Source organism: Acinonyx jubatus, chromosome B1 (assembly GCF_027475565.1).
Source record: "Acinonyx jubatus isolate Ajub_Pintada_27869175 chromosome B1, VMU_Ajub_asm_v1.0, whole genome shotgun sequence".
In the NCBI taxonomy this organism is placed as follows: Eukaryota; Metazoa; Chordata; class Mammalia; order Carnivora; family Felidae; genus Acinonyx; species Acinonyx jubatus.
In genome coordinates this window covers 157,022,156-157,049,477 of record NC_069382.1, presented here as the reverse complement: position 1 = coordinate 157,049,477, position 27,322 = coordinate 157,022,156, and the positions used below count along the sequence as shown (strand labels likewise).

Here is a 27,322-nt window from a genome sequence, read left to right as displayed (position 1 = left end):
TCTAGCATTTGGAGGTGAGAAAGAAAGAGTCACTCAGATTGATATAATTTGGAGCCTGATTTTATTACATATGCCCACCAGACTCTTTATACTTCTGACAAGTGAAATCCCTTCTTTTTAAAATCTTGATACCTATTTTGTGTTTTGGCACACTTACGCATTTAGCTGATGTTAACCATAGCCTAACCAGAACAGGTGAGACTATAAATACCTACTTTGTTGAAAAGCACAAATTTTGGATCAGAGGTATGTAGGTTTTATTTTAGTTTTAATCTTTAAGCTTGGATTTTTAAATTGTATATATACTAAATTGTATAAATAATAAATATTATAAATTTTTAAGTACCATTTGCTGTAACAAAGATCTTTGCTGCACATAACTTTTTTCATGTTTTATCTTTATCTTGACCTAAATATAAAGTCATAGAAATGGAAAACACTAGGTTAAAAGAAATATGTATCTTATGGCTCAGAATGCAAACTGCCTTTCAAGCTATATTAATTTATGTTTCCATTAGCAGTGCATTAGTCTTTGCTGTCTCCATCCGAATTCTTTTCTTGCTAATTTAAAAAGCAAAATATTAAATTACATTTTGTTTTATTTCTTTGATATTAAGGTAAGCATTTTTCTGTGTGTATGTTAATTAATATTTCCTTTTAAAAATTATTAATGTTGTTTAGCCTTATATCATGAGGTAACACTGTTCTATATAAATGGACTAGCCTTCTTTAATAGTCCTCTCCTAGGCATCTAGTTAGTACTGCTATTCTGGGACTGTGTAAGTATAACCTTTGTGCTGACCTGTATCCTAGTCAGACAGTGTAGCTAAGAGCATGGACTAGGGAGCGACTTGGCCTGGGTTTAAACCCAGGTTCTGCTACTTACTAGCTGTGTGTCCTTACTTAACTCTGGGCTTTAGTTTCCTCGCCTTTAAGTAGGAATGAGAGTAATAGCTTTTGCACTCGGTAGTTGTATGAGGTAAATGAGTCGATCCACGTAGCACCTGACACATAGTAAGCACTCAGTAAGTGTGAGCTGTTAACCATCCTTTGGGATATAAGCCCTGGGAGAGGAGGGATTTTGGTCGTGTCTGTTGCTGTGTTACTGCCCAACAAATGGTAGACTCTTCGTGATATTCTTGAAATGACTGGACTAGAAACATTACCGAATGCAGTAATATGTAACCTAAGTCAAAGTGTCGGCAATCTGCGCTCTGCATATTCCCAGGCAGTTTGAGGTAAAGATGTGGGTCAGACTGAATGTAGCAGAAAGTGGTATAGTTTACTTCAACTTCCTTCACACAGTGAAACAAGAGCTTCTCAGGAGTCTGTGAAGAATGGCCAGAAACTGCCATCTGGGTCAGGACATTCCAACTACCTAACTTGTGTTCTCCCTCCTCCCACTTACTTTCAGAGACCAACCCTGCCCCGAGGTTCCCACGGGGTCTGTCTTTGAAAGTAAACAAATGGAGTGCATTTGACCCAAATCACAATATTAGCTCCCGTCACAACTTAACCTGACCAGCAATTTATTGGAAACTTTTGGGTCTATTTATCTTTGCCCAAGGAATTCTCTATAAGTTTTGGACGGGTTTATTGAGGTCTAATTTACATATAGTAAACTTCACCCTTTTTGAAGTGCGGTTGGAGGCGTGTACAGTCATGTGATCATACCACAATCAAAGTATAGGACATTTTTACCACTCCAAAGAGTTCCCTCACATCCTTTCCTCCTGTTCCTAGCCCCTAGCAGCCATGGACCTGAGATATGTCTCTATAGTTTTACCCTTTCCCAAATGTCATTTAAATGGAATCATGTAGGACCTGGCCTTTTGTACATCTTTCACTTAGCATAATGCTTTTGAGATTCACCCCTGTTGTTGCATGTAGCAGTAGTTCATTCCTTTTTATTTTTGAGTGTATAATTGTGTGAGCAATTTAAAAATTATCTTCTTTACTCCCTAAAAGTAAATGTCTGACTCTTCTTGCCTGTGTTTTACAGAAGCTCCACATGCATCAAAATGCCCATGAGATACGCACAAAGAACATAATTTTATAACTCAGAAAATCTAAATAACAGGAAGGTACTGTGGATGTGTAACTTGATGAGGACAAGTACAGTGTTTGTGAATTACACAGATTTTTTTTCTTTCTCATTTTGTTAAAAAAAATGAAAATTTAAAAGTTCTTTGGTCCCAAGAGAAAATGTAATGTGACATAAACTTTAAAAGTGCTTCATAAAAATAAGAGTATGTGGCAGTCAATTCAGATAAAAATTTCTAGTTTATTAACACAGAGGGACTCCTATACGAGCAAAGAAAAGATTGATTTATTTACTCAACTCCTTTGGGACTGATAAAGACCAAGCATCAATTTAACATTTAAAAAAATGACATTCAGCTGAATAAATGATGATATATAAACTGTTTCATTAATTTTCACAACATCCATATTGTATAAGGAAGGATATTATATATCAATATTTATAGCTTTAAAATTGAGTCATTGACAGAGGTTAAATGTCTTAAAGTCATATCTTTTTCTCATCTTCGACCTTCTTTAGGGCAGAGACTCATTTTACTCATTTTGCAATCTTGTATCTACCTAGCACAAAGGAGATGTTCAATATATCAGACTGGCTGAATGAAACGGCATAATAGCATGAAAGTAAAGAGTATATGCCTTAGAGCAGGAGCCTGTTATTGCAAGTAAATTTTTGGAAGACAGCCGTGCACATCCATTACAGTATTGTTAGATGATTTACTTGGCAGGAGCAGACTTGAGTACTTACATCAGTTACCCATCTGGTCCCACAGCCTAGAATGTGTACCGTCTGGCCCTTTACAGAAAAAGTTTGCTGATCCCTGCCTTTGAGTCACACTGTCCAGGTACAGATCTCAGTTCTTCCACTTACTTTGTGATGCTGGGCAAGCTTCATCTGTAAAAGAGAGATCATAAGGGTAGCTGTCTTAGAGGTATTAAAACTCAACCCGCTACCAAGACCAACAAATTAAGTAGAATGTTGGCTGATTATTTCTAGATTGTAAACTGTCTACTAGATTTTAAACTCAGCAGGTGGCATCTTGAATTCCTCATCTTAGCTGTCCCCAGGGTGCCTTGGACATGACAGGCTTCAATAAATGTGGCTCCAATGAAAGTAAAGTTGTATTAGTGTATTGCACTAAGTGAAATTTATCTTCCAAGTAGTAGCCTTGGCTTTTAACTACTTACTTGTTTCAGCGGACAGTATGGAAGAGCAAGAATTGTGAAGGTGAAATTTGGATGATCCTAAATGTCCAACCAAAGATGAAAATATGAAGTAAATTAGGAAACTCATTCAGTGGAGCATTTATGCAGGCAGTTAAAATGATGATAGTGAAGACAGTTTAGTAACATGGAAAGATGTTAATTATAAAACATTAGCTTTAAAAGTTGAAAAAAGTGGGAATATGATATTACCAATAAACTATAATTAAAGCTATAATTACTTTTTTAAAAATTTTAATTCCAATATAGTTAACATATGGTATTATATTAGTTTTCGATATACAATGTAGTGATTTGGCAATTCTGTACATTACTCAGTGTTTATTCATGATAAGTATACTCTTAATCCCATTGACCAATTTTGCCCATCCCCCCACCTGTCTCCCTTCTGGGAACCACCAGTTAGTTCTCTGTATTTAAGAATTTGTTTTTTTGTTTGCTCTTTTTTTCTTTGTAAAACTGTTTTTAAGGTAGAGAAAAGGACCTTCAGGTAACAGTTTTCAAACTTTAGCTATAAATCTTGTAACTTTAAGGCCCCATACTCAAAATTGCTGATTTAATAAGTCTGGGGCAGTGCCCTAGAATCTGCCTATTTGAAAGACACCTATGGTGATTGTGGTGTAAACACTCCATGCACCAGCCTTTAAGAATATTGTCTTGAAAGAAGTATACCAACACAGTTTTAGTGACATTGTGGATAATTTTTTTCACTTCTTGATTTTCCTTTTGTGGTGGTTATTGTTGCTAACTGCTTTTACAATGAAAAAAGAAATTTTAAATTTACCTTAGGCAATTTATTAAATTATGAATAAATTTATAAACTAGTTTAATTTTTAAATAAAAGTAAGCCCTGTTAGGGGTGCCTGGGTGGCTCCATTGGTTAAGCATCTGACTCTTGATTTCAGCTCAAGTCATGATCTCAGGGTTATGAGATCAGGCCCTGCATTGGGCTCCATGCTGGGTGTGGAGCCTGCTTAAGATTCTCTCTCTCTCTCTCTCTCTCTCTCTCTCTGCCCCCCCTCCTCCCCCACTTGCTCTCACTGTCAAAAAAAAAAAAAGATTAAGCCATCTTATATCCATAGAGCTATTAAAAAGAACATAGCTGATGTATTGCACTGATATGCAGCAATCAACAAGATATTTTGTTAAGGAAAAACAAATGTAGAGGACAGTGTGTAGTATATTTAATTGTTATGTCAAGAAAGAGGAGAGGAGAAAGGGTGAGGACATATACATATGTTTGTATATAATCAAAGGATCCCTGGAAAGACACAGAAGAAACTGAAACCATCCCTTCCCAGCCTTCCTTTAGATCAAGGGGATTCAGAAACACAGAAAGACTTTGGTGGATAGTTAGATGTGAGAGCTAGCCTGAAAACCTAATAATCATTTATCAAATAGTTTCTATAGGAAAAGGCCATAAGCATTTCAACAATTGACCATATAAGCCAGTGCATAAAACAAAACATATTCTAATCTGATGGGATATACAATAAAGGCATTACTGGTAAGACTCATCTAGGATTGGGATGTGGATGGATCAGTAGAAGTCTATTCCTACTTCTAGTAAGCAGATAGTGGGTAAGTTGTTTCTTCGTAGCTAAATCAGGGAAGATTCTCTTCTACATTCTCAAATCCCAGCAAAAGAGACCAAACCTGAGGTGAGCCAAAAAGTACTTCGCAAGATAAAACCAGGTGGAAAAGAGATGGGAAAATGAAAATAGGAGAACACAAATCCAAGAGAGCATGGATTTTTGTCCTAGAATCATGTCTAAAGTAAAAATAATTTTTATCTGATCAAGAACCATAGATTCTTAGCATTAACTAATAATACAAGCATACCTCAGAGGTATTACAGGTTCATTTCCAGACTACTTCAATAAAGTCAAATGAATTTTTGATTTCCCAGTATATGTAAGAGTTATATTTGTACTATCCTATAGTCTCTTAGGTGTGCAATAGCATTACGTCTAAAAACTAAGGTGACGTACCTAAATTAAACAATACTTTATTGCTAAAAAATATTAACCGTCATCTGAGCTCCCATTAAATTGTAATCTTTTTGCTGGTGAAGAATCTTCCCTCGATATTGATGACTGCTGACTGGTCAGGGTGGTGGTTGCTCGAGGTTGGGGTGGCTGTGGCAGTTTCTCAAAATAAAACAATGAAGTTTGCTGCATCAGTTTCCTTTTTTTTTTCTTTTTCACATTTACTATGTGGCATGCAATGCTTTTGATAGCATTTTACCCACAATAGAATTTCTTTCCAAATTGTGGAGTCAGCCCTCTCAAAACCCTCCCATTGTTTTACCAACTAAGTGTATATAATGTTCTAAATCCTTTGTTGTCATTTCAACAGCCGTCACAGCTTCTTCATCAGGAGTAGCTCTCATCTCAAGAAACCACTTTCGTTGCTCACTCATTAGAATAATTCCTCATCTGCTAAAATTTTATCATGGGATTTGCAGCAATTCAGTCACATCTTCAGGCTCCACTTCTAATTCTAGTTCTCTCATTATTTCTGCCATATCTGCAGTTACTTTCTCCACTGAAGTCTTGAACCCCTCACAGTCATCCATGAGGTTTGTAATCAACTTCTTCCAAACTCCTGTTCATGTTGATACTTTGACCTCTTCCCATGAATCATGAATATTCTTAATGACACTAGAATGGTGAATCCTTTTCAAAAGGTTCTCTGTTTAGTTTGCCCAGATCCATCAGAGGAATCACTGTCTATGACAACTATAGCTTTATGAAATCTATCTCTTTTTTATGAAGTGTATTTCTTAAATAATGAGACTTGAAAGTCTGAATGACTCTTTGATCCATGGCCTGCAAAATGTATGTTGGATTATCAGGCATGAAAACAACAGTAATCTCATTGTACGTCTCCATCAGAGATCTTGGGTGACCAGGTGCATTGTCAGTGAGCAGTCATATTTTGAAAGACATTTTTTTCCTGAGCAGTAGGTCTCAACAGTGGGCTTAAAATAGTTAGTGAACCACTGTAAACAGATGTGCTGTTATCTAGGTTTTGTTGTACCATTTCTAGAGTACAGATAGAGTAGATTTAGCACAATTCTTAAGGACCCTAGGATGTTTCCAAATGGTAAATGAGCATTGGCTTCAACCTGAAGTCACCAGCTACATTAGCTTCTAATAAGAGAGTCAGCCTGTCCTTTGAAGCTTTGAAGCCAGACATTGACTTCTCCTCTCCAGCCAGGAGAATCTTAGATGGCATGTTCTTCCCATAGAAGGCTGTTTGTCTACACTGAAAATCTGTTTAGTGTAGCCACCTTGATTAATTATATGAGTGAGATCTGGGTAACTTGCTGCAGCTTCTACATCAGCACTTGCTGCCTCACCTTGCACTTTATGTTATGGAGATGGCTTCTTAAACCTCATGAAGCAACCTCTGCTAGCTTCAGACTTTTCTTCTGCAGCTTCCTCACCTCTCTCAGCCTTCGTAGAATTAAAGAGAGTCAGGGCCTTGCTCTGGATTAGGCTTTGGTTTAAGGGAATGTTGTGGTTGGTTTGATCTTCTATCCAGACCGCTCAAAACTTTCTCCATACTAGCAATAAGACTGTTTTTCTTTCTTATCATTATGTGTTCACTGGAGTAACACTTTTACTTTCCTTCAAGAACTTTTCCTTTGTATTCACTTCTTGGCGGTTTGGTGCAAGAACCCTACATCTCAACCTATTGGCTTTTGACATACTTCCTCACTAATCTTAATCACTTACAGCTTTTGATTTAAAGTGAGAGACCTATAGCTCTTCCTTTCACTTGGATGTTTAGAAGCCACTGTAGGGTTATTAGTTGGCCTTATTTCAATATTGTGTCTCAGGGAATAGGGAGGCCCGAGGAGAGGGAGAGACACAGGGGAACAATGGGTTGGTGGAGCAGTCAGAACACACACAACATTTAAGTTCACCATCTTATTTGCGCATAGTTCATGGCTCTTTAAAACAATTATAATGGTAAGATCAAGGATCACTGATCACAGATCACCATAACAAATATAATAATAATGAAGAAATGTGAATTGTGAGAATTACCAAAATGTGACAGACATGAAGTGTTTGGATAAATGGCACTGATAGCCTTGTTCAACACAGGGTAGCCACAAACCTTCAATTTGTTAAACAGACAAAAAAAGCAGTATCTGTGAAGCAGTAAAAGAAAGTTCAGTAAAACAGGATATGCTGTACTCTCAAAAGGAAAGACTCATTGGCCATCTGTCTCAAATATTTACCTTCCATACTTGGTGAACAGGTGCACAGGTTTATGACCCCATACCAGGCTTATCCTTTCATGATTAAACCCTAGATTTTTCTTTAAAAATATAGGAAATTAATAGCCATTTATTCTCCCAAGTATCAGGGAGGTACAGTTTCTTTCCTAAGATGTGCTTATAAACAGTTACCTTTGAGAAGTTGAAAATAAAGCAACAGATTAGTTTATTCATCTGTAATTCAAACAACCAGCAGAACTATATATCTGGTGAGCTGCTTTACTGCAAAAAATTGAATGAGATCAGTCTGTGATACTCAGGTTCTGTTAGTATTTTCACAGCAGCAGAAAAACAACAACAAAAAACCTCCTCCTTTTCCCCTGTTCTTCCTCCTCCACCCTCCAAAATGTAATAACCTCCTGATGCCAACATTACAAACATAGGGGACCCTTCATTTCTTGGCTTACCACTCCCTGTTATCACATGCTTTCTGGTTTGAGTGGAATAATAGGTCCTGGTGGGATCCAATTAGCCATGAAGAGTGAGGGCTTTTTGTGGGGATTATGTATGTGCTGTTGCTCTGTTGGAAGTGGTGATCTTGAATTGCAGTGGTAGTGGGAATGTTAAGTGGAAGGTCCACAGAAAATCACATTTTTTTTCTATGCTCCTCATTGAAAACAAGGAAGGCTTAGAGTTGAGACCCATCTTGGATATTTGTGGGATACAAGGATACTGATTTGTCCAGAGTAGGTAATTTGGGATGGGGGGTGGTAGGTGTAGGTAATAGGAAAGGGCTGGGTGGGTTAATTGGGGCCAGGTTTAGTAGGGAGGTCTTGAATGACAGACTCAGAAATTTGTTCTGTGAATAACAGGGAGTCATTGCATGCTTTGTAGAAATGGAGCAAGTATAATTTCCCAAACTAATCTGGCAGTAATATTTAGGACACAGCAGAGGCTGACTAACAGAGTAGTAGGACAGTGCAGTAAGTCAGGCATGAATAGGTGAGAGCCCGCATTAGGATGGGAACAGAACAGGTTAAAGAGACCTTCAAAGAAAGAAAGAAAGATTAAAAAAAAAAAAAAAACTAATAACACATGGAGAATAACAGAGAATAAGTGAAATGACAGGTGTTCGTCTTAGGAAAACTGTGTTGTCATTACAGCTGCTAAGAAAAAGATATTTGCTTTGCTTTGAAGATTTATCAGTGGAGAGGGAAAAACATATAGAGGTTTAGAAGCAATGAGGAATTAAATATGGAGAACAAACTGAGGGTTGCTGGAGGCGTTGTGGGGGGGATGGGTTAAATGGGTAAGGGGCATTAAGGAATCTACTGAAGTCATTGCTTCACTGTATACTAACTAATTTGGATATAAATTTTAAAAAATAAAAAAATAAAGTTAAAAAAAAAGAAGCAATGAGGAAGATACAGTTATCAAGGAAACTAAAGAAAGAAAAATTTTAATAGTGTCCAATTAGCGTTGTATATTAGGGGGCTATAGATGGGAGAGTAGTGAGTGTCAAGAAATATATGAATTGAGCAAAGGCATTTATTTGGAATTCAGAGGTCATTGTTGACTTTCAAAAGTGCAATTTGAGTAGATTGGCAAGATCAGGAGATATTTGGTGGATTAAGGAGAGAACCGTGCTGAAGTGATGGAGATAAAATGTATAGATCACCTGCCTCTGAAATTTAACAGTGAAAGAAAGACAAAAAATGAAAATTAATAGTAGCAGCCACCTTTCAGATTACCAAAATGTGTTGTTTGGCTAAGAAGTATTTTCTGTGCAGAGGAATAGTAGAGAATTATAAGATCTGGGGAGGGGGTAGGGATAGATTTCAGCCTGACTCTGTGGGTAAACATCTGTGAAGATGTTTCCATGTGCTCACGGCTTTAGATTTTTCTCTTTTGTGGCTTCCGCCACAGTGCTGGGTAAATCTTTTGTACCTACACATTCCCAGAAGTTCTCTGGAACTTAAGAGGCAGAAGAAGGTGGGAGATGAAGGAACAGAATTTCTGTCCTCCTCTTGCTAGTACATGCAGGTAGAGAGGAAAGGGAAGGAGGTAGTTGATAACCCCTTTTTCCCCAAATTTACAATGTAATTTCATATCCAGCCAAAACTGGAATTTGGGTTTCTTGGCCCAAAGTCCAGATATTCCTACTGCACTGAGCTTTCAGGTTAGAGGCCTTGGAGGAGAAAAAGGAGAAGAGTATCACAGTCCTCCTGTCCACTCTGAGCCACCCAAACTGGAGTCACAGCCTCTCTTGCCAGTTGCTATTGAGAATTGGCTGAGAACACACTGCTCAAGAGTGGCTGGGTTGTGTCTGCATGCAGCATGGAAGCTGCTCGGGTAGAAACCTGATTCCACCTGGCCAAAACCAGCAGCACAGTTACTAGTCCTAGGCAGAAACTTTCTGAGTAATTTAGCTGTAGTTTCTGTTACAGTCTGTTCTCAAGTGGCAGGTCATAGGCATCATGATTTACCGAAGGAAATGAATCCTGAATATGTGGTCCTGACACCCTGTCTTCCTCACTGCTGGACTGAGAACTTGAATTACAGGCAACTGATTCTCAGCACTTGTTTTTTAGGGTGGACTCCACAGAGAGCAGGGGCTGTGGAACATCCTGTTTGTGGCCATGGCAAATGGAAAAAAGTCTATTTGTCAGCTTGTTCGAAGGAATTTACTTGGATATACCTACTCTGCATCCACTGAAAGATCCCATTGTTCTTCCCTCTCCTTCCTCTTCCCTGTCAGTCCCCAGGGTGTGATACCAAACATATATTGCCTCATTATTGCTGATTTTGTTTTTGTATTTGAAAAAGAGACCCAGGTATAGTTATTCTTGAATCACAAACTGTTAACATTTCAAGTGTTCTGCAAAGTTCCCTCTGAGGATATGAGAAAGGAAATGAATAGAGTTGGGGCTAGGGTTCCAAACCTGAGTATTCAACATAGGACAAATTGTAAATTACTATGTTAACAGTTAAGTGGGCATCCATGAAGCTAGTTTAGTTGAGCTGGGAGTCATGAAATTTATAGAGGCTTCACGAGGCCTCTTTTGTCTAAAAGGGAAGAAATTTAAGAGAAGAAAACCAGATTTTGGACTTGGAACCATACATCCAATAAATACTCATTATTCATGGATTTTGTATTTGCCAGTTTGCCTACTAGCTAAAATTTATTTGTAACCCTAAAATCAATACTTGGGACACATTAGTGGTCATTTGCAGACATGCGCAGATCAGTGAAAAATTTCAGTTGCCTAGTGTGCATATTCCCAGCTGAGGTCAAACAATGCAACTTGTCTCAGGTCTCATACTTAAACAAGTATTCTTTTCGTGGTTAGTTCAATATCATGTCTTTTGCATTTTTGTGGGGGTTTTTTTGGTAGTGATTTTGCTGTTTAAAATTGCTCCCTGGAGTGCCTGCGTGGCTCAGTTGGTTAAGCATCCAAGTTTGGCTCACATCATGATCTCATGGCTGGTGAGTTCGAGCCCCACATCAGGCTCTGTACTGGGCTCTGTGATGACAGCTCAGAGCCTGGAGTCTGCTTTGGATTCAGTCTCCCTCTCTCTGCCCCTCTTCCACTCATGCTCTGTCTCTCAAAAATGAATAAACATTAAAAAAATAATAATAAAATAAATTAAATGGCTCCCAAACATAGTCCCGAAGTGCTGTAGAGTGTTCCCTGAGTCTAAGAAGGCTGTGATACGCTTTATAGAGAAATGTGTGTGTTATGTAAGCTTCATTCAGGCACGAGTTATAGTGCTGTTGGCCATGGATTCAGTCTTAACAGATTTAACAATGTATATTAAATAAGGTGCCTCAGAGGTGCCTGGGTGGCTCAGTAGGTTGAGCCTCCATCTTCGGCTCAGGTCATGATCTCATGGTTTGTGAGTTCAAGCCCTGTGTTGGGCTCTATGCTAACGGCTTGGAGCCTGGAGCTGTTTCAGATTCTGTGCCTCCCTTTCTCTCTGCCCCTCTCCTGCTCATGATCTGTGTCTGTCTGTCTCAAGAATAAATAAACATTTAAAAAATTTTTTTAAATAAGGTGTCTTTAAAAAGAAACCCACGTGAAATAAGATTATGTGTATATATTGATTGCTTGATCAGAGTGTGACCAGAGGCTCTCAGGAACTGAACGCTGTGATTTCCTCTAGGAGCAGTGGTTCCATGGTTCAGTGGTTGCTAATTCAGTATCCATGGCAACTTAATAGAATATACCTACTATAAATAATGAGAATCGACTGTACATAAAATGAGTGCTTCCTTTAAAATGAGATATGTTTCACTAATAATGTTGGGTTAATGGTGAATATTAAATGCCATCCCAATTGACTGATGAGAATTATAAACATCATGAGATTAGAGCTAAGCCTCCAAGGCCTAAGCAACACAAGTATTGGCATCACTGATTGATGCCCAGGTCCTGGAGCCCTGTGAAAGTAGGGGACTTCTTTAGGAGAAAAGATGACCTTCAGCAGTTGGTAGGTTGTGTGAGGCCCTCTAGAAAGTTTTGCTCGGTGACTTCATTTAAACTTAGTTCTCAGTTCCCACTGAAAAAAGGATGAAGTGTTGAGAGAAAGAAAATTTTTTTTGAGGAATGTCTTTTTTTCTTCCTTGCTCTTCTGCTACTTATGCTTTAACTGGTTTCTTAGGGAAATCCGTGTTGATAATTATTTTCATTCCTAGCCACCCAGAAAATGGTATCTTGTATTTTACCTGGCAACCCTAGATCGAAGCAGAGGGGTCCAGAACCAAGAATTGTGCATGAGAAATTACCAGACATTAGCTGTTGCTGGAGTATGAACTTTGTAAAGTTTGAGTCATTTAGGGAGTAGTGAGGGATGAAACCTCAAAGGAGGGCAGAGACCAAGTCATAAATACTTACCACACTGTGTTAAATTATTTGATGATTTTATATCTATCAACTGGGACAAGATGTGCCTCTTCCTCCTTCCCAAGTCTTTAGCACAATGGTTTTCAAGCTGTAAATGAAGACTTTTTCCCCCATGATTGTTTGCTTGTTTATAAATGTTAAATATATGAATATTTTGAATATCATAAAATATTTACAAAATTGTCATTAAAATTAAAAAAAATTTTTAAGTTTATTTGTTTTGAGAGAGAGAGAGAGTGAGCAAGGGAGGGGCAGAAAGAGAGGGAGAGAGAGAATCCCAAGCAGGCTCCTTGCTGTCAACGCAGAGTTCGACAGGGGGCTTGAACTCATGAAATGTGAGATCATGACCTGAGCCAAAATTGAGTCAGACACTTAACCCAAGTGAGCAACCCAAGTGCCCCAAAATTGACATTTTTAAAGGATGAATAAAGGTAAAATACTTAAAATTTTATTTTATTAAGAGTACAGTAAATTCCCTTTGCTCCATGAGAGCACATTCATGAAATATATGTCATTATTTTTTTGCTTTGTTTTGTTTTAACATTATGTGATATAGATGTTTGATGATGTGGTTTTAAGTTCACTTTATTTTCATAATTTATTTAAGTAACTAAAAAAAAGATAATTCATAAAGAGATGTTGATCCAATAGAAGAATGACATTGTTTACTGCACTTGGTAAATCATAATATATGTTTTTCAGTCATATCCATTGGCTATATCAAAACTTTGTTTCAGTTTACCTAATAATTTTTATTTTCCCATGTTGTTTAATTAATTTTGCTAATTATTAAGGTAATGCATTTTTATATTTCTAGCAAAGAGTTCAAAACTTATTAAAATTCATTTGGGAGATTTAGAAAAGTCTGTTTCTAAGCTTTTAAAATGTGTACATAATGAAGGTTTTTACTGACTACTCATTCTTTCAGCATGCACATATTCAATTATTAATGCTAAGCATCTTTCTAGGCTAGAACAGTAAACACACACCAACCAAAATTCCTGCCCTCAGATGGAGCTAGGCCATAAGCTGATAAACAAGTATAGTTAAAGTATGTTAGATGGTAGTAAGCGTTAAAGAGAAAAATAAAGCAAGGAAGAGGAATGGGGAGTGTTGGGAGTAGTTGGTATTGTAGATAGGGAGGCCAGGGAAGGCCTCATGGAAAAATGATCTTTAAGTAAAGACCTGAATGAAGTGAGGGAAGATATCTGGGGAAATATACCAGGCAAAGGGAACAGCCAATTGCAAAGCTCTGAGGCAAAGTGTGCCTGGCTTCTGAGGCACAGTACCACTGGGACTTGAGTGGAGTAAGTAAAAAAACAAGGGTATTGGGAAATGATGTCAGTGAGGTAATGGTAAAACCATGTAGTGCCTTGTAGGTCATTGTAGGGAATTTGGCTTTTATGCTGAGATATAGTAAATTATTAGATAGCTTTGGGCAAATGAGTGACATGATTTGACTTAGGTGTTAGTAAGGTGACTCAGGTTCCTGGGGGCAGTGGTGTGGTGCAGGATTTGGGAGAGGAGCATATGCCCAGAGGTTATCTGGAAAGCTGTAGCTGTAATCTGGGATTAGATGAGAGTGGTTGGGACTAGCATAGTTGCATTGTAGACCATGAGAAGTGGTTGTGTTCTTGATGTATTTGGAAGGTAGATCAAATAAACATTTGCTGGTATTAGTTGTGGCAAGGATGAGACAGGGAGAATTCAAGGATGATTGCTCAAGGTAATGCTTTTATCATTTTCAACAACAACAAAATCACTGGATGGAAACTTCTCCAAGCACCCATTTTCAAAATACTATTTCCAGAGAATGAATTTTCTTGCAAAGTAATTATCATTTATTAATAAAGCATCAACTTTATCAGAAAAGTAAGTAACAACTGGCTCTGAGCAGAATTGCTATTTAAGAATTATTTAAACATGCTAATTTTTTTCACCAAAAATATCTCTTCTGAAGTATATGGCTGATAGTAGGCATCACTGAAGCAGTCATGATATTTTATTATTTTATTTTATTTTATTTTATTTTATTTTATTTTATTTTATTTTATTTTATGTTTTAAGTTTAGTTTTGAGAGAGAGAGAGAGAGAGAGAACAAGAGAGCACATGCACACAAGTGGGGGAGAGGCAGAGAGAGAGGGAGAGAGAGAATCCCAAGTAGGCTCTGCACTGTCATTACAGACCCAGTGTGGGGCTCAAACCCATGAACTGTAATATCATGACCTGAGCAGAAATCAAGAGTCTGACATTTAACTGACTGAGCCACCCAGGAGCCCCAGTCATGATGTTTTAGTATACTTGTTTAGTTGTAAAAGAAAAAATGTGAGGCAAACTTAAATTTGACAGCTCTTCTTGGTGCAGTGGTATGACAATAAACCAAGGAACCACTGTGCATGCAGCATAAAAGATTTTCATGATCACTGTCCATGTTATTATAAGGTTTTATAATGATTCTACTAAATTAACTAGCCAGTGACATTCTTGGTGCTCTTATAGATTCAACTTCTTTTCAATGATAGCTTGGCTATGAATGAGGCAATGAATGCATTTCATGTATGGTACTAACTTTTCCAGGATTCCTTTCTTCACTCCACTCAATCAGTGTGTATAGGTGCCCCATAAAGTGTTGTTTTCATTAAAAAAGTAATTTATTACTAGAACATATATTTCTTCTACTCTACTCCTTTCTTTTAGTGGCTCACTAAAAAAGTAGTCCTTTATGTATTTCATTATTGAGACAAACACCTATACTTTCATTGAATAGTATGATAAATTTTACATATTGAGTAATTTTTAAATATTTATTTCCTCAAATTTCCATCAGCATTTTCTTGAACTATTCACTATGGAATGAATTTGATTGCCACATTTTATCTGTGTATTACTTATCAATTACTAATACAAGTGGTTGATTTTTGTCTATTATTTAAATCATTTTTATGGTAGCAGAACAAATATTTCACAGATGGTGTGTGGCTTTTTTTAATTTCTTTTTTTAATGTTTATTTTTGAGAGAGAGAGAGACAGAGTGCAAGCGAGGGAGGGGCAGAGAGAGAGGGAGACACAGAATCCAAAGCAGGCTCCAGGCTTTCAGCTGTCAGCACAGAGCCCAACATGGGGCTCAAACTCACAAACACTGAGATCATGACCTGAACCAAAGTTGGTCGCTTAACCAACTGAGCCATCCAGGTGCCCAATGGTGTGTGGCTTTTTATATTTTGTTTGAAAATACTCATAACTGGGGTGCCTTGGTGACTCAGTTGGTTGAGTGTCTGACTCTTAATTTCAGCTCAGGTCATGATCCCAGAGTTGTGGGATCAAGCCCCACATTGGGCTCCATGCTGAGCATGGAACCTGCTTAGGATTCTCTCTCTCTCCCTCTGCCCCTCTTCCCTGCTCATGTTCTATCTCTCTCTAAAAAGAAAAAAAAAAAAAGAAAAATATTTATTACTGTGTATTATATTGACTGTAACTGTAACTTAATATCAGTGAAAAATATATAGAGATTTATATTCATATTCTGGAGACTTAATTTTAAAATGTCTTGGCTTTATCATGTTGTTAGTTGCTCACTTAAGGCAGAATATGCACTAAAAATGAAGTTCACTCCTAATAATAGTGGCTGTAAGTCAGTATTTTAAATAGTTTTATTGATAGTTTCACATCTTGGGGACTGATGTCTTGTCAAACACTAGGTGAACACTGTTTTGACCTCATGGTACTGGCAATGAGTTCATATTTGAGATTCTGGGAACCTTGCAGTGTCCTCCTGTTTATTTCTGTTATTCTGTAGATGTTTCTCTGTAAAAAATAAAAGCACAACTCTCACATAAAATAGACCCTGTGCTTGTCTTTGGGAACAACAATAGAGGAACTGAGGAGACTTAATCTGTCTGAAATCAGTGTTGTGGGGAGAAGACTCTTAGGTAAAAGAGTTGACAATGAGCAGCTTTGGCTCTGGACCCTGCTGAAGGGTTTATCAATATTACTAGTCTTTTTCAAAGAACCAGTTTTTTGGTTTTGATGACTTTTCCGTTTTCTAGTTCATTGATTTCTGCTCTTACTTTTTAATTACTTACTTTTTCTTTCTTTGGATTTTTGTCTTTCTCTAAATCCTTGAGATAGATATATAAACGATGAATTTCTAAACTTCTTTTTTGATGTAACTTTAGCTACATTTCACCAATTTTTATTTCTTATTATTTCATCATTACTTAAGCCAAAAATTTTTTCTAATTACCATTGTGATTTCTTCTCTGACCCATTGGTTATTTAGATGTGTACTATTTAATTGTCAAACACTTGAGGATTCTCTGGTTATCACTAGCTTAATTGATTTCTAGCTTAATTGAAAACATACTGTGTTGAATGTCAATTAATTGATGAGGGTGCTATGACAATTCAATTAGGGAGGGAAAGTCTTTTAAACAAATGTTACTAGACCAAGCGGGAGGAAAATTAACCTCTTACCTTTGCATTACACCACAAACAAAAATTAATTTGAGATCATAAAGCTAAAACTACAAAACTTCTGGAAAAAATATAGGAGAATATCTTTTAGGCTTTTAAGTAGACTTTAAGCAAAGATTCTTAAAGGATACTGAAAGCACTAAACGTAAAGAAAAAGTGACAAATTGGAGTTCATCGACATTGAAAACTTCTGATCATCAAAATACAGTTAAAAATTATAAAGGAAAACCACAGACTAGAGAAAATATATGCAATACATATACCTGACAAAGGACAAGTGTCAGAATGTGTAAAGCATTCCTGTAATTATCAATAATTAAAAAACCACAATTTAAAAATGGACAAAAGACTTAGAACAGACACTGTATAAAAGAAGATATTTAAAAAGCTATCATTGGGGCTCCTGGGTGGCTCAGTCGGTTAAGCGTCCGACTTCGGCTCAGGTCGTGATCTTGCAGTTCATGAGTTAGAGCCCCGCCTCGGGCTCTGTGCTGACAGCTCGGAGCCTGGAGCCTGCTTCAGATTCTGTGTCTCCCTCTTTCTCTGGCCCTTTCACTCTCAAGCTCTGCCTCTCTCTCTCTCTCTTTCTCTCTCTCTCTCTCTCTCAAAAATAAACATTAATAAATAAATAAATAAATAAATAAATAAATAAATAAATAAATAAAAAGCTATCGTTCTTAGTCACCGGGGAGTTGCAAATCAAAACCTCACACTAGAATGGCTCAAACTGAAATTCTGCCAACACCAAATGTCGATGAAGCTGTGTAAATTGGAACTCCTTATTAATAATGAGAGTATAAAATGATATAGCCATTTTAATAAAATGGCAGTTTCATTTTTTTAATTTTTAAAAATTTTTTAATTAATTTATTTTTTAATATATGAAATTTATTGTCAAATTGGTTTCCATATAACACCCAGTGCTCATCCCAAAAGATGTCCTCTTCAATGCCCATCACCTACCCTCCCCTCCCTGCCACCCCCCATCAACCCTCAGTTTGTTCTCAGTTTTTAAGAGTCTCTTATGCTTTGGCTCTCTCCCACTCTAACCTCTTTTTTTTTTTCCTTCCCCTCCCCCATGGGATTCTGTGAAGTTTCTTAGGATCCACATAAGAGTGAAAACATATGGTATCTGTCTTTCTCCGTATGGCTTATTTCACTTAGCATCACACTCTCCAGTTCCATCCACGTTGCTACAAAGGGCCATATTTCATTCTTCCTCATTGCCACGTAGTACTGTATTGTGTATATAAACCACAACTTCTTTATCGATTCATCAGTTGATGGACATTTAGGCTCTTTCCATAATTTGGCTATTGTTAAAAGTGCTGCTATAAATATTGGGGTACAAGTGCCCCTCTGCATCAGCACTCCTGTATCCCGTGAGTAAATTCCTAGCAGTGCTATTGCTGGGTCATAGGGTAGGTCTATTTTTAATTTTCTGAGGAACCTCCACACTGTTTTCCAGAGTGGCTGCACCAATTTGCATTCCCACCAACAGTGCAAGAGGGTTCCCGTTTCTCCACATCCTCTCCAGCATCTATAGTCTCCTGATTTGTTCATTTTGGCCACTCTGACTGGTGTGAGGTGATATCTGAGTGTGGTATTGATTTGTATTTCCCTGATGAGGAGCGACATTGAGCATCTTTTCATGTGCCTGTTGACCATCTGGATGTCTTCTTTAGAGAAGTGTCTATTCATGTTTTCTTCCCATTTCTTCACTGGGTTATTTGTTTTCGGGTGTGGAGTTTGGTGAGCTCTTTATAGATTTTGGATACTAGCCCTTTGTCCGATATGTCATTTGCAAATATCTTTTCCCATTCTGTTGGTTGCCTTTTAGTTTCGTTGATTGTTTCCTTTGCCGTGCAGAAGCTTTTTATCTTCATGAGGTCCCAATAGTTCATTTTTGCTTTTAATTCCCTTGCGTTTGGGGATGTGTCAAGTAAGAAATTGCTGCGGCTGAGGTCAGAGAGGTCTTTTCCTGCTTTCTCCTCTAGGGTTTTGATGGTTTCCTGTCTCACATTCAAGTCTTTTATCCATTTTGAGTTTATATTTGTGAATGGTGTGAGAAAGTGGTCTAGTTTCATTCTTCTGCATGTTGCTGTCCCGTTCTCCCAGCACCATTTGTTAGAGAGACTGTCTTTTTTCCATTGGATATTCTTTCCTGCTTTGTCAAACATGAGTTGGCCGTACTTTTGAGGGTCTAGTTCTGGGGTTTCTATTCTATTCCATTGGTCTGTGTGCCTGTTTTTGTGCCAATACCATGCTGTCTTGATGAAGGCAGCTTTGTAGTAGAGGCTAAAGTCTGGGATTGTGATGCCTCCCGCTTTGATCTTCTTCTTCAAAATTACTTTGGCTATTCAGGGCCTTTTGTGGTTCCGCATGAATTTTAGGATTGCTTGTTCTAGCTTCGAGAAGAATGCTGGTGCAATTTTGATTGGGATTGCATTGAATGTGTAGATAGCTTTGGGTAGTATTGACATTTTAACAATATTTATTCTTCCAACCTGTGAGCACGGAATGTTTTTCCATTTCTTTATATCTTCTTCAGTTTCCTTCGTGAGCTTTCTATAGTTTTCAGCATACAGATCTTTTACATCTTTGGTTAGATTTATTCCTAGGTATTTTATGCTTCTTGGTGCAATTGTGAATGGGATCAGTTTCTTTATTTGTCTTTCTGTTGCTTCATTATTAGTGTATAAGAATGCAACTGATTTCTGTGCATTGATTTTGTATCCTGCAACTTTGCTGAATTCATGTATCAGTTCTAGCAGACTTTTGGTGGAGTCTGTTGGATTTTCCATGTATAATATCATGTCATCTGCAAAAAGTGAAAGCTTGACTTCATCTTTGCCAATTTTGATGCCTTTGATTTCCTTTTGTTGTCTGATTGCTGATGCTAGCACTTCCAACACTATGTTAAACAACAGCGGTGAGAGTGGACATCCCTGTCATGTTCCTGATCTCAGGGGGAAAGCTCTCAGTTTTTCCCCATTGAGGATGATATTAGCTGTGGGCTTTTCATAAATGGCTCTTATGATGTTTAAGTATGTTCCTTGTATCCCGACTTTCTCGAGGGTTTTTATTAAGAAGGGATGCTGAATTTTGTCAAATGCTTTTTCTGCATCGATTGAGAGTATGATATGGTTCTTTTCTTTTCTTTTATTAATGTGATGTATCACTCTGATTGATTTGCGAATGTTGAACCAGCCCTGCATCCCAGGAATGAATCCCACTTGATCATGGTGAATAATTCTTTTTATATGCTGTTGAATTCGATTTGCTAGTATCTTATTGAGAATTTTTGCATCCATATTCATCAGGGATATTGGCCTGTAGTTCTCTTTTTCTACTGGGTCTCTGTCTGGTTTAGGAATCAAGGTAATACTGGCTTCATAGAATGAGTCTGGAAGTTTTCTTTCCCTTTCTATTCCTTGGAATAGCTTGAGAAGGATAGGTATTATCTCTGCTTTAAATGTCTGGTAGAATTCCCCAGGGAAGCCATCTGGTCCTGGACTCTTATTTGTTGGGAGATTTTTGCTGACTGATTCAATTTCTTCGCTGGTTATGGGTCTGTTCAAGCTTTCTATTTCCTCCTGTTTGAGTTTTGGAAGTGTGTGGGTGTTGAGGAATTTGTCCATTTCTTCCAAGTTATCCAGTTTGTTGGCATATAATTTTTCATAGTATTCCCTGATAATTGCTTGTATTTCTGAGGGATTGGTTGTAATAATTCCATTTTCATTCATTATTTTATCTATTTGGGTCATCTCCCTTTTCTTTTTGAGAAGCATGGCTAGAGGTTTATCAATTTTGTTTATTTTTTCAAAAAGCCAACTCTTGGTTTCATTGATCTGCTCTACAGTTTTTTTTAGATTCTATATTGTTTATTTCTGCTCTGATCTTTATTCTTTCTCTTCTTCTGCTGGGTTTGTGGTGTCTTTGCTGCTCTGCTTCTATTTCCTTTAGGTGTGCTGTTAGATTTTGTATTTGGGATTTTTCTTGTTTCTTGAGATAGGCCTGGATTGCAATGTATTTTCCTCTCAGGACTGCCTTCACTGCATCCCAAAGCATTTGGATTGTTGTATTTTCATTTTCGTTTGTTTCCATATATTTTTTAATTTCTTCTCTAATTGCCTGGTTGACCCACTCATTCTTTAGTAGGGTGTTCTTTAACCTCCATGCTTCTGGAAGTTTTCCAGACTTTTTCCTGTGGTTGATTTCAACCTTCATAGCATTGTGGTCCAAAAGTATGCATGGTATGATCTCAATTCTTTTATACTTATGAAAGGCTGTTTTGTGACCCAGTATGTGATCTATCTTGGAGAATGTTCCATGTGCACTCAAGAAGAAAGTATATTCTGTTGCTTTGGGATGCAGAGTACTAAATATATCTGTCAAGTCCATCTGATCCAATGTATCATTCAGGGCCCTTGTTTCTTTATTGACCACGTGTCTAGATGATCTATCCATTTCTGTAAGTGGGGTATTAAAGTCCCCTGCAATTAACACATTCTTGTGAATAAGGTTGCTTATGTTTGTGAGTAATTGTTTTATATATTTGGGGGCTCCCGTATTCAGTGCATAGACATTTATAATTGTTAGTTCTTCTTGATGGATAAACCCTGTAATTATTATATAATGCCCTTCTTCATCTCTTGTTACAGCCTTTAATTTAAAGTCTAGTTTGTCTGATATAAGTATGGCTACTCCAGCTTTCTTTTGACTTCCAGTAGCATGATAAATAGGTCTCCATCCCCTCACTCTCAATCTGAAGGTGTCCTCAGGTCTAAAATGAGTCTCTTGTAGACAGCAAATAGATGGGTCTTGTTTTTTTTATCCATTCTGATACCGTATGTCTTTGTAGTCCATTTACATTCAGTGTTATTATAGAAAGATATGGGTTTTGAGTCTTTGTGATGCCTGTAGGTTTCATGCTTGTAGTCTTTGTCTCACAGGATCCCCCTTAGGATCTCTTGTAGGGCTGGCTTAGTGGTGATGAATTCCTTCAGTTGTTTGTTTGGGAAGACCTTTATGTCTCCTTCTATTCTAAATGACAGATTTGCTGGATAGAGGATTCTCAGCTGCATATTTTCTGTTCATCACATTGAAGGTCTCCTGCCATTCCTTTCTGGCCTGCCAAGTTTCGGTAGAGAGATCGGTCACAAGTCTTATAGGTCTCCCTTTATATGTTAGAGCACTTTTATCCCTAGCTGCTTTCAGAATTTTCTCTTTATCCTTGTATTTTGCCAGTTTCACTATATGTCATGCAGAAGATCGATTCAAATTACATCTGAAGGGAGTTCTCTGTGCCTCTTGGATTTCAATGCCTTTTTCCTTCCCCAGATCCCGGAAGTTCTCAGCTATTATTTCTTTAAGTACACCTTCAGGACCTTTCCCTCTCTCTTCCTCCTCTGGAATACCAATTATGCATAGATTATTTCTCTTTAGTGCATCACTTAGTCCTCTAATTTTCCCCTCATACTCCTGGATTTTTTATCTCTCTTTTTCTCAGCTTCTTTTTCCATAATTTTATCTTCTAGTTCACCTATTCTCTCCTCTGCCTCTTCAATCCGAGCCGTGGTCGTCTCCATTTTATTTTGCAGCTCATTAATAGCATTTTTTAGCTCCTCCTGGCTGTTCCTTAGACCCTTGATCTCTGTAGCAGTAGGTTCTCTGCTGTCCTTTATACTGTTTTCAAGCCCAGAGATTAATTTTATGACTATTATTCTAAATTCACTTTCTGTTATATTGTTTACATTGTTTTTGATCAGTTCGTTAGCTGTTGTTATTTCCTGGACGTTTTTCTGAGGGGAATTCTTCCGTTTCTTCATTTTGGATCGTCCCTGGAGTGGTGTGGGACTTCAGGGCACTTCCCCTGTGCTGTCTTGAATAACTTGCGTTGGTGGGTGGGGCCGCAGTCAGACCTGATGTCTGCCCCCAGCCCACCACTGGGGCCACAGTCAGACTGGTGTGTGCCTTCTCTTCCCCTCTCCTAGGGGCGGGATTCACTGTGGGGTGGCGTGGGCCGTCTGGGCTACTTGCACACTGCCAGGCTTGTGGTGTTGGGGATCTGGCGTATTAGCTGGGGTGGATCGGCAAGGTGCACGGGGCGGGAGGGGCAGGCTCAGCTCGCTTTTCCTTTGGACATCCACTTAGGGAGGGGCCCTGTGGCACCAGGAGGGAGTCAGACCTGCAGGAGGGATGGATCCGCAGAAGCACAGCGTTGGGTGTTTGCGCGGTGCCAGCAAGTTCCCTGGCAGGAACTGGTTCCCTTTGGGATTTTGGCTGGGGGATGGGTGAGGGAGATGGCACTGACGAGCGCCTTAGTTCCCTGCCAAGCTGCGCTCTGTTGTCAGGGGCTCAACAACTCCCCCTCTCGTTGTCCTCTAGCCTTCCCGTTCTCCAAGCAGAGCTGTTAACTTATTACCTTCCGGAGGTTAAGTCCTGCTTGCTGTCCGAATACACTCTGTCTGGCCGCTCTGCTTTTGCCAGCCAGACTCGGGGGCTCTGCTTTGCCGATGGGCTGCCCCCTGCCCCGGCTCCCTCTCGCCAGTCACACACCGCCTCTCCGCCCTTCCTACCCTCTTCCGTGGACCTCTCATCTACACTTGGCTCCGGAGAATCCGTTCTGCTAGTCTTCTGGCGATTTTCTGGGTTATTTAGGCAGGTGTGGGTGGAATCTAAGTGACCCGCAGGACGCGGTGAGCCCAGCGTCCTCCTACGCCACCATCTTCCCAGAAGCTCCTGGCAGTTTCTTATTAAGTTAAACATTTGTCAACCCTGTGACCTAGGAGTTCCACTCCCAGGTGTTTATCCAAGAGAAAATTTATATTCACAAAGAGACTTGTACTAGAACATTTATATTAGTGTTGTTCATAATAGCCCTAAAATGGAAACAACCAAATATCCATTCATAGGAGAATTTATTATAAGTTGTGATATTTTCATACGATGGACTATGGCTCAGCAATAAAAAGACGTAAACTATTGATGCACTCAACAGTGTAGGTGAATCTCAGAGACATTATGCTGCGTGAATAAAGCCAGACGCAAAAGAGTACATTCTATGAGTCCATTTGTATGTGGTTCAGAACTAATCTACAGTAATAGAAATGGGAACAGTGGTTTGCCTTTGGGTTGTGGCATTTGACTAAAAGGGACATGAGGAAACTTCCTGGAGTGATGGAAATGCTTTATATTATTATTTTGTTGGTGGTTACACAACAACAGTTTCCTTTATCAAACTGTATCAAAACAACAGTTTCCTTTATCAAACTGTATCAAATTGTACACTTAAAATGTATTCCGGAGCTCCTCGGTGGCTCAGTTGGTTAAGCATCCCACTCTTGATCTCGGCTTAGGTCTTGATCACAGGGTTGTGAGTTCACGCCCCACGTTGGGCTCCACGCTGGGGATAGAGCCTACTTAAAAAAAAAAAAGTAGCATATTTTACTGTATGTACGTTTTATTTTGCTTTAAAAAATTTACTATTATTGCAATTTCTTGTGAGTCTCTATTATTTCAAACGAGTAAGCTCAGAAAAGTACTCCATGGTTTCTATTTGTTGAAATTTCTTGAAACTTATTTTATGACCCACATATGGTTAACTTCTGTAATGTTTCTTGTGTACCTTGGAAGAATGTGTGGTCATGGTTGTTGGGTGCAGTATTCTACATAGGTTACTAAGGCTGAGTTTGTTAATTGTGTTATTCAGATCTTTTGTATCCTTACTCTTTGTGTTTTTTTGGTTATTTTTGTGACTTAGATATGTGTTGAAATATTTTATAATCTTTGTAATTTCAAATATATTAGTCACAGTTTTTTAAAAAGTTTTAAATGTTTTTATTTATTTTTGAGAGAGAAAGAGAGAGAGAGAGAACACAAGTGGGGGAGCGTCAAAGAGAGAGAGGGAGGCACAGAATCTGAAGCAGGTTCTAGGTTCTGAGCTGTCAGTGCAGAACCCAGTGCGGGATTTGAACTCATGAACCATGAGATCATGACCTGAGCTGAAGTCAGGTGCTTACATGACTGAGCCACCCAGGCATGCCACTAATCACAGTTATTTTAAAGATAATATCCCTGGTTGTCTCTGGGTCCTGTTTTCATTGTCTGTTTCTTTCTTGAACCTATTCCCTGGTATACCTAGTAATTATTGATTGAATACAGGACATTTTGTATAAAGAATCACAAATACTGTGGATGATGATGTCTCTCTCTATGGAGCTTACTTTTGCTTCTGATAGGCAGTCAGAGTAGGGCAGACCTCCTTAATCTAATGAGGGACCGAAGTGACTTGATTCTTAGTTCTGGTACTTTTTTGGTCCACTCACTTTATGTGCCTCTAAGCAGCTGCTTTCTGCTTGGCTTCTCAGCAGTTTTGCCCTGTGTCTCTTTTTTTTTTTTTTCAACGTTTATTTATTTTGGGGACAGAGAGAGACAGAGCATGAACGGGGGAGGGGCAGAGAGAGAGGGAGACACAGAATCGGAAACAGGCTCCAGGCTCTGAGCCATCAGCCCAGAGCCCGACGCTGGGCTCGAACTCAGGGACCGCGAGATCGTGACCTGGCTGAAGTCGGACGCTTAACCGACTGCGCCACCCAGGCGCCCCTTTTTTTTTTTTTTTTTTTCAACGTGCCCTGTGTCTCTTAAAGATCAGTAGATGTTTTGATGTTTTGAAAGGAAAAGCAGTGTAATGACTTGCCTCAGTTTTGTTTCTTTTCTCCCTAAGATCTTAGCCTCTCATGTTCTGGCTACCTTGGTAGCACTCCAGTGCCTTTAAACAGGTTTTAGATATATTTATCTAGTTTTTCTAGTGGTGTTCAGTGGAAAGTTGGTCTGATACAAACTAGCCCCTCATAACCAGAACTGGGAATCCTTCTCTAAGCCTGTACTATCAGCTCCTGGTCAGTGCCAGACATCCATTGTCATCCTAAGATTTGAAGAGATTTCTTTCTGTATCATTGTCCCAGAAAGTTGTTTTCTTTTCTTTGGCTATGCAAAGGGAATATTTGAATCTGGGGTTATCCCCTGGATATTTCCCATATCCATTCCAGTTAAAATATACTGTCACTATGTCACAGTTTTTATTCTGGAGTGTTTATAAGAGGTTGTGCATGCCCTACCCCCAGAGAGCCCATTAACCTCATTAATTCTGTTATTGGTGTTTGAATAAAAAAGTGCCTTTGCTACCTCGGGGGGGGGGCGTGGAAACAATCTAATGATTACTGCCTTCAGTTCTCTGCTAGGTTGAGTTTGTGTCTTCTAGCTCCTTGAATTTTAGCTAAATTACCATGAGAAATAAATGTGAGAATTCTGTATATAATAAGGATCGGGAGCCTCTGTATTCATGGCCATGATTTTTCCAGTCCCTTCAAAAGTAGAAACAATTTACAATAAATGCTTTTAAGAGTCTAGAATAAATTTAGGCTAAGGAATGCAAGTTTAATATTATTAAACCTAATTGAAAACCAGAAAACAAAATAAAACAAAACAAAAACTCCTTTGTACTGACTTCTGCCAGAATGGAAAAGAGATTCATTTTGAAGGCGTCCCAAGAGGACTGAAGATATAAAGCTCTTGATGTTTTGTTTTTTCTCAACAGTTCACAAGAGCAGTGATCCCCAGATTTTCTCAACAATGTATCCCATTTCCTGAAACACTTAACCACTGATCTCCTTTTTACAAGAAGAAAATTTTGGTGGACAGTTACCCAGCAAGGAAAGGACGTTTGGCTATTAAGATAGGTAAGTCATTTGTTTAGAGAACGGGGAGGGAAGTAACTTATGGAGAAAGTACTAAAGAGCATTTTATTTAATGTGAGTGGGATATTAGAAATGGATAGTATGCATTTCACTATCAAGTTAAAAGATCCTTGGGGCGCCTGGGTGGCTCAGTTGGTTGAGCGTCCGACTTAGGCTCAGGTCACAATCTCGTGGTCTGTGGGTTCGAGCCCCGCATCGGGCTCTGGGCTGATGGCTCGGAGCCTGGAGCCTGCTTCCGATTCTGTGTCTCCCTCTCTCTCTGCCCCTCCCCCGTTCATGTTCTGTCTCACTCTGTCTCAAAAATAAATAAAAACTTTAAAAAAAAAAAAGATCCTTGTCGCTGATGACCTTCTAATTCTAGATTTAATACTCAGCTCTTCTACTTACCATATGTGTAAACTTGGACATGTCACTTAAATTCTCTTAGCCTCCTTTCTTTCATCTCACATGAAAAGCTTTGCCAATGGGAGGATGTAATATAAAAATGTAATCATCACTGTATTGTTTTGTTGCTGTTATAAAATTCTATGGAATAGTTAGTGGCCTTGTGTCTCGTGGTACATCTGGACCGTAGAGCTTGATACTGTGAATTTGGAGACTCCATCTTGAGTGAGAGGAGTGGGAGACCTTCCCCACGTGCCTCCCCTGTAAGAACAACATTATACCATTCTCTTGTCTACAG

General features: G+C 38.5%; 1 protein-coding gene across 3 annotated transcripts in view; it reads left to right on the top strand.

Moving 5' to 3' along the window:
- Positions 1-27,322, top strand: part of CRACD (capping protein inhibiting regulator of actin dynamics) — a 277,503-nt gene that overhangs the window by 110,327 nt on the left and 139,854 nt on the right. For all 3 annotated transcript variants that reach the window (XM_027057177.2, XM_053217326.1, XM_053217327.1), the window contains exon 4: positions 26,481-26,622. The gene's annotated coding sequence lies outside the window, so the exon portion shown is untranslated. The remainder of the gene's footprint in view (positions 1-26,480; positions 26,623-27,322) is intronic.